The 8961-nt window shown below is 35.3% G+C and overlaps 1 pseudogene; it reads left to right on the forward strand.

Annotated features, from left to right (window-relative positions):
* The first annotated feature begins 2202 nt into the window (after nt 1–2202).
* Nucleotides 2203–4484, forward strand: LOC149240982 (protein TORNADO 1 pseudogene; annotated as a pseudogene).
* The last annotated feature ends 4477 nt before the right edge of the window (nt 4485–8961 follow it).

The raw sequence follows: 8961 nt of genomic DNA on the forward strand, positions 1-8961 counted from the left end.
ATTCAGTTATTTTTAGTTTGACTCAGTTAACTGAGCTCAAGCAACTATTTGTGTCAATTGTGTACTATAATTGTTGTTAACTCAATGATATCTTGGTTAAACTAGTCAATCAGCTAAAAATAACCCAGACATGCATGGAATTTCAATTTCCAAACTAAAGTGGAGGAAAAAGAACATTGTAATTATTAATTACACCGTAAGGCGTTCCCTTCTAAAAAATAACTCCCCTAAAATATACCTGTCAACACTGTGGGATATTAGATTATGTGTTAGACGATTAGAGGATTGTCAATCATTCAATCAAGGGAAGGTATTTGGGTGGCTAGAACTATTCTAGATATTTCAAACAGTTGAGATTGATTGACCCGAGCTCCTACTCTAGGGTTTCCAGCACCATACAAACATGGAAGGTTCTCTGCAACAAGCATTGGCGTGCCAGGGCAAGGCTTGAGCTCTATTCAAAATTCTGATCTTTCATTGGATCGAGTTTCAGGATCGGGTTCCCATAAGAAGCGTCATCCAAATAGCAGGTATCAGAGAGCTATTACAGTGATTGAATGTCCAGATTGGCTTCCAAAAGGATGTGTCACTAAAATCAGAACTAGAGAGACTGGTGCTAGTGATGGAACCACAGACAAGGTATTTACAAATACCCTAGTTTCCCAATTAGAAATTTTCATGATTTTAGCCTGCATCAATATGTATTTGGTTTGCCTCTTTCTATAATTAATTACTATTTTTTATGAAACTAAAAATTCTAGTAGCTAGAACGTAGCCAGGAATGGTTGTTGGGATTTTTGGAGACTAGGCCTCTGTAAAATCGAGGCACCATTCTGATTAATCTCCCATAATTTGTACTCTTGGCTTCTGAGAAATGAGATTTTACTGTCGAAGCCTAAGCCCCATTTGGAGGCACTGTATATGGGGTAGTTGTTGCAAATCTCTGTCGAGGCTACGCAGCATAAGGGGTAAAATGAAACCAGTGAAGTTTACCAACAAGTTCTGGCAAACAGGGGATGGTACAAAATTCTTTCTTTATGCTAACCAAAGGCGAGGTTATTACACGTTTTGGCAAGTAGGTATTATGACCAATTAGATCTTATATTCTCTGGATTGCAGAACATCATATATCCGAGACAATATATATTTTTTTTAAGTATCTGATGAGCATTCCATCAATGGGGGATTTTTGGCCTCAACCTCAACCTCTGATGTCATAAATTTCTCGTTTAGGATTCGACTCGAGTGTCAATGGATATTCTTCTTCGAAATGTGAAATTATTTGTTGGAAAGGATTTTATCACATTTTGGGTTGGCTGTAGTGAAGATTCAAGCCGGTCATCTCGGTGCCTCTATGTGTCATTAGATATTTATTCATTATAAAACAAACACTGAACTCAGAACTAGAGAGGCTGGTGCCAGTGTTGGAACCATAGACAAGGTATTTAAAATTAATTTAAATCAATATCATATTTACTCATATGTATACATGAATTTGTTCAGGGTAAAAAATTGGCATTTGTGTTGCCTATTGTGGAGTCATTAACAAATGGTCCAAATGCCAAAGGTAGGAATACAGCCTATGGGAGGGCCACCAGTGTGATTGTGTTAGCTCCAACAAGGAAGCTTGCAAAACAGGTAACCTTTTAAAAAGTCCATACTTTTGTCTATCATCTACAGTTTGACTTGATATTGAAATTATTCAAAAAGTTCAATTGTAATTTCTTTATTCTTGTGACTTCAGGAATTCCATGTAAGAAGTATTTTGTAATGCAGGTCCATGCTGACTTTTAGTTTTATGTTGGAGAAGTTGGCCTTCATTCATCCTCTGTATATGGAGGTGCTCCCTATGGTCCACATGAATTTGCGGGTTTATGGTAGGTGGTTAAGTTAGGGTGTATTTTAGGTTTTGATGATGATGTAGTAAATTTCTAGCTGACACAAGCTTTGGAGATATCCAGCTAAGTTCCAGAAATGAAACCTTCATTCTTAATGACTTGAAGTTGAAAGAGTTGTTCATAGGATCTTCTGCAAGCTGAAAATTTGCATGGCATCCTAACCCTTCTAATCCCAACATACCATTGGATTCATTATTCTCAATTTATATCCATATTGGAACTCGGAAAATATCCCAAGCAACACAAAAGGCTAGCATCTGTGTTTCAAATGATATCTCTTTGAAAAAATAATATTATATAAAATATGGACATCAGTGGAAATCATATAAATTCCAAATGTTCTCAAGAGTTCAAGAGGGTCCTTTAGGAAAACAAGACTCTGAAACATCTGAATATTTCAAACATTGGCATGAGTGATAATGATGTTTCCTACATTACAGCTGCTATGTTTTTCGAACCATACCCTACAATCCTTACAACTTGAAAGAAATCCAATGGGAGGAGAAGGAATTGATCATTTGCTTTGTCCTCTTAGTAGGTTCAAACTAGGCCAGCATCAAGCAAATGCTTCTTTGAAATTTTTTTCCATTTGGGGACCTCATACTAAAATGGGTAGTTCTGGTGTAAGTGCATTGGTGCATATATCTCCACAAACCAAAGTTTGCTAAAATTCGCTATAAATGATGACCGTAGCATGGGCAGAGATGATTTCATCAAATTTCATGTAGCTCTTCAAAGAAATGCAACTTTGAAGTACATGTCTTTGAAGGGATGTAAAGGAGTTGTAGGAGATGCAATACTTGAAGTAATTATGGATACATTGCATATGAATCTCTGGCTTGAAGAGATTGATCAGAATAGAAATCTACTTCAAGCCTTTGCTAAAACTGATCGTGTTCACTGATGGATTGTACAAAATTCCAATGTCGAGCCACAGATTGGTTTTATGGAAAACATGCCCATGATAGTGCCCAAAACTGCTATAGTTTTCCTCTGTGGATAAGAATTTGTAGGCAAGATTTACAACTTTCCCTATTCACCCTTAATCAATTTCTCATTATACACAAAGGTAAATGCAACGATCCAATCTACTTCTGTATATTGTTGAAATATTTAGTGAGGAGAATGATAATATATTATATATAATACTTAAAAACAACTATAGATAGATAGATTTATCATGCAATGACCACGAGTAATATTATTCATTATTTGGAATCACATAAAATATGACCTAAAAAGAGGTTTAAGGTTTTCAAAATTCATAAGAGAGAAAATTTTACAGTTTCTTAAATTATATGACTTATCCTTGTTATGAATGTTATTAGGTATTCCATGATAAATTGGACAACCAAGATTGATTTTTCCAATTCAAATGACCAATATCTGCAATTTTGGCTACAGGTAAAACAACTCTATGTAATTTCCTATTACAGAGTTTTTCTCGAGCCAATATTCCATCAGTAGACCAAATAAAAGCTCTTGTGAACCCAGTTGAACCCATCACAACAACTCAGGGTATAAAAATCAATGCCCTGGAATATGATGATACTATAATCTCAATTTGGGACCTTGTGAATCAACATGATTTCCATGCTTTTCATGATCTCATGTTCCCTAGTCCCAGGAGCACATCTTTCTTTCTCATTAGTTGTAGCCTATTCAGAAAAGCAGACAACCGACAACCCAAAAAGCTTCAATAACTTGAAGAAGATATCATATATTGGCTAAGGTTTATTTGTTTCCAATTCCAGAAGAGTAAAATCATTTCTCACTAATGTCATAGTTTTCACTCATATTGATAAAACTTCTAAAAGTTCAGAATTGTACTTATCAACGGTCCAATGCATTTACAGGCTTAGGGATCATTTCACTAGCTTTGTTTAATTATCCCCAACCTTATATACAATGGATGCAAGGTTATATGGTTCAGTGAATAAGGTTTCTCATCATGTGCAACAAACAACCAAAACAATTTTAGAAATGGTTCCAAAATTTACTGAGTATGTGATGACTTAATAGTGTTGTTGTTCAATTGGAAATCCGAACATTACAACAAGCCAGTTATGAGATGGGAAGAGTTTTCTCAACTGTGTGGAATTAATATTCTAACACTCATAATACAGTCTCGCTATGATGATCCCACAAAGATTGAAGAGAGGCGAAGAGCCATAGCATGCTCTTTGCATAAATATGGAGAAATCATCTATTTTCAAGAGCTTCATTTCATCATATTGAACTATGAGTGGTTTTTTGAGGAATTTCATGGACGTCTAGTAAGATTGAACAACAAAAGTCAATCTACTTTGGATCGACAGAAAAGGGGCTTTACAACTAGAAAATAGTTGGAGGTGAATTTAAGAGAATCTTTTACAGGGTTCAATACCTAGATTTGGTCCCAAAATGTTTGAGAATGTGCACCCAAGTGACCTTATGAGCATGATGTTGAAACTAGAACTCTGTTATGAACAAGATCTTGGAAATTAAAATCCAAAGCTTTTCATACCTGCAATACTGGAGGAAGGTCGGTACAAGCCACAAACATGGCAGCTAGGTGGATCAGAGAAGAATAGGAGACATGACTGATTTATTCTAGATATCAAAGATCTCATGCCCTGTTTACTGCTCAAACTCGGATAAAGTTGAAGTTGGATATCATATTCCTTTGGGTGCAAGGCATAATATGTTAGATTCACCCACTTATTCATTTAAGGAAAACTGATTCAATATTGTAAGAAAGAGCTTCTACTTGAATATTGTGGGCCATTAGGTAATCACTTCCCCATGTTTGTCTATCTATCTATCTCCCCAATGGAATTCCTGACTATTACATACAAATGGGGTTACAATGCTTATGTATCTAATGCATCCCTTTAGGTTCATGGAAAGAAGGGAACACAGGGAATGCATCAAAGAACAAAAATAATTCTTCCATATAGTTCGCTCTAATCATCCAACAATGCTTCAATGACCAGTTTTGAATCTCTTCAGATAATCAGCTCTCAGATCTCTCTTTGTAAAGCAATATTTAAGCCTCTTAGAACTGTCCTGAATTCTCCTTCATTATTGGGGCTACATTCTAGGCCTTCCATATTTGAAATAGAAAAACTATTGGAGAAATTTCATAGATGGCTACTTGTGCCAATAACCAGGGATTTTCCTTTATTTCCCTGTGAAAATGGAATCTCTAGAAATCCAACATGATATCATCTGGATCAGATTCTATCAACAAAGACTTGGAATGAACCATAAAATCCTTCTATGGAATGAAGAAAACATAACCAAACACTTGTAGCTTCCTCGAGTTGTGAGATGTATCTGCTTCATTGAAATTTCAATTGTTGAAAAGTGTTGCTTGCATGCATTAATTAGAGGTGATAAAATGATATGAAATATGTCAAATATAGTCATGACATGCATTGGCTTTTGTGTGAGGAGTCAGTGAGGACTAGCTAGATTTTATGGATGCTCTACAATTTCTCACTTTTTGCATGGATTATACATAGGGACAGAGCATGGAATGATAATTTTGTATTGGGAGAAACATATAAAGAGCCTTGGCTTTCTGTGGTTCCTGAATTGTTACTACTTATTTCATAGTCAAGCGTTGTTGTTCAGACTAAAATATCAAAGTCAGCATGCGCTCATCTGGTTTGAGCATCAATCAATTAATTTAAGACAATATTTTATTTATTTTTTGTTCAAGTTTTTCAGTGAGGGGTTATCAGCTAAAATCTTAAATGATAAATATTTTCCTTGAACTAGAAGTCTAGGTGTTATAATTTAAATCAATATCATATTTACTGATATGTATACATGAATTTGTTCAAGGTAAAACATTGGCATTTTTTTTTCCTATTGTGGAGTCGTTAACAAATGGCCGAAATGCCAAAGGTAGGAATACAGCCTATGGAAGGGCCCAAAGTGTGATTTTGTTAGTTCCAACAAGGGAGCTTGCAAAACATGTAGCCTTTTAAAAAGTTTGGAGCTTTGTCTATCATCTGTAGTCTGACTTGATATTGAAATTGTTCAAAAAGTTCATTTGTAATTTCTTTATGCTTGTGACTTCAGGAATTCCATGTAAGAAATGTTTTGTAATGTAGGTCCATGTTGACTTTGAGGTTTATGGTGGAGCAGTTGGCCTTCATTCATCCTCTGTATATGGAGGTGCTCCCTATGATCCATAGGAATATGCATTGTGTAGAGGTGTGGATATCATTGTTTGGTACACTTGGCACATTAAGGTGACAAAACATGTTTTGTGTTCATTTATCCCTTTTATGTGTTACTGTTCATAGTAAATTCAAGCTTGAAATTGTGGTTGATCTATGAAGAAATTCCTCTGGCTTTTAAAGAAAGGCTTCAAGTGGTGTATTTCCTACATCCATGGATTCAGTCAAGACTATTTTTTTGCAACCGTTGGCCTGTTCTTCTTGAGTGCAGGGTGAGTATTAAGCTGAGTTTGAATCAGGGTGAGTATTAAGCTAAGTTTTCATTTTGATTCAGATAATTTATTAGGACTAATTGTATATAAATTGTTCTCAAGGAAAGTTCTTTATCTGTTCTCCTAACCCCTTATTCTTGCACAGTATCATCTAATATTCAACAATGGACAAAATACAACACAAGATCTCCATATTCACAAATTTGTAGCCAAATGACCAACCTAAATGCCAAAACATTTATCCTTTGTGTTTCTATTTTGGGGGAAAAATGGATGCATATCTCGAACATATGCTTTCATCTCCAACATATTGCTATCCTCATTCTTACCATCTGTATCTTCACATTGACACTCTGTTCTACTTACTACAGCTAGCATGTAGTCGCGAAGGCCTTCCACATACTAAGGTATTGCTGATGAGAGTATAAGAATATCCTTTGGTTGAGCATTAATATTTGTTTCCCTTCCTCTCTCCTATATCATATTCTCTATCAAATCAACATTCTGTATACCAGCACTGCACCTTTTGATGGTTGTATATTTTGTTTTTCTGGAAAGTTTATAGCTGCATATGGAGCTTCAGAGATGGATTTAAGAGTATTGTGGAGTTCAACCCTCGTTTCTTCTATGGGAGGTGTAATAAAAAGGTCAAGGTATTCTTCTATGGACTCACTAGGTTTCCTTCGGGAAGTTCTTTGTAGACACTGCAAGTCTATTGCATGATTCAGTTTCTATGAGAAACAAGTACGACTAATGCATTCTCTGTAGTGGTATTGCCCAAGTGCACATACAACACTTCCCTCAACTTAAGGGTCATCACAACCCATCAACTTCACTACAATAAATTCAACATCCATGTACTTATCAAAGCCCAAAAGTCAAGGCAAGGTCTACTAGCAATTTTTGGATTTGGTAGTAAAAAGAATAAACTTGGTTTAGAAGAATTGCTTGAAGGTCAGAAATGGAAGAAAGGAAGACCATGCCCCCTTGTGAAGAGATTCCTATGCTACTTGTGCCCAATTTTTACTACACTCTCAAGGATATTGTATTTGAGGTTGCAAATAATAAAGAAGGATTAACAATATTTCATGGGAATAATTTATGGATGCATCTGATGTAGAATTGATTGTAGAACAAGAAATTTGGGCTGCCAAAGATCCTTATCAAAATAACTAGGCCTTTGATTATGCTAATGGAGACATGTATAAATGGAAATGCCACTGGAGAATACTTGCACAAAAAAATGATCTAGAACCATTACCATATGAGGGTGAAGGGTTCAGTGTGGATGAGGCAATGAAAGACAAAGGTCCGGTCTAGGATGCAATTTTTAATGAAAGTAAGCTCTTCGATTGAGCACTTGGGAAGGAAGTTGTACATGCCTCTGTTTTGAGTAGATTGTTTGATTGTATTACATTTAACATTAAGATTTCTTTTTTCATTCAAATTTTGCTATAGTTAGATCACCTAACATATCACATTCTTTTTCATCTATGCTCTTCTTCCATATGCGCTACCGACTTACGACATTTCCTTTGCAGCATCTGGTGCAAACGCTAGTTGTATACTAGTAGAGTGTACATGTTGGGCATTGAGGCAGACGATCAATTACTTGGGATTTTCACAAGGGAATAGTGAATTCCCCTATTATTTAGGAGTTAATTTCCTGAGGAATCGTGCAAAGAAATAGGAGAAATATGGGGCTCTGAATTGACTAAGTGTTTGCCAGAGAAGGACAATCAATAGGAGGACAGGTTTACAGTGAAGGGTGTGATTTAGGATTGAAGCAAGGCATTGTAATAGTTTCTCATTCTCATATGATTAATGAAAAGCAGTGGAATGGTTTTTCCCTATTGGGTTTCCCTATAAATAATCGTGTTCTTATGTTTTTTTATGGTTGCATGTCATTGACAGTGTTTCCAAATTGTGATTTCCATTTCGCAGAATAGTAGAGGAAATTTGTAATCTCTTGTTTTCAGTTCAAATACATCAGTAGTAGCAAATTTATATTAATTTTTACACTCTTAGAGTGAGTTGGGTGCTAAAAGGTGTCTTTTAAAACTCCTAATTGCCTCACATTAATTATCAACCTGGGTAAGTCTTTTTATTCCAAGAGTGTACACAATATGTTCAAGCTATAAATCCAGAGAGTAATGCTTTAAACTAAGTTATTAAATTCAATACAAGAGTAAATGGATGCAATCATAAATCTCAAGCTTGTCACTTTAAAGGAAATAATCCATCTAAGCATCATGACTCTATCTCAAACAACTCCGTAATTCAATCTTAATCAACTAAATTCAAATGACAATCAACTGAGAGCATCGTAGTATTAACTGAGCTCTTTCAGTTGTACTTAAACTATTGGATAGAAGGAAAGAATTTAATCAATCACACTCTATTCTACAATTAACCGGAAATGATTCTTTAACCTATAACTAATTAAATCCATGGCATGAATTAAATAAAACCAACTATGACTGTGCATTAATGAAATGAATACTAGAAATCCGATTCAAAAAAAATACATCAACTGAAAACCTATAAAGCAGAATAACTTGCAGGAAATAGAAAATGCATAAAACAGGGAATAGCAGTAAGTTCCACCAAAGACCGGGT

Source organism: Pinus tabuliformis, chromosome 8 (genome assembly GCF_031772625.1).
Source record: "Pinus tabuliformis cultivar Carrire ecotype Pingquan chromosome 8, CPIR1, whole genome shotgun sequence".
Taxonomy (NCBI): Eukaryota; Viridiplantae; Streptophyta; class Pinopsida; order Pinales; family Pinaceae; genus Pinus; species Pinus tabuliformis.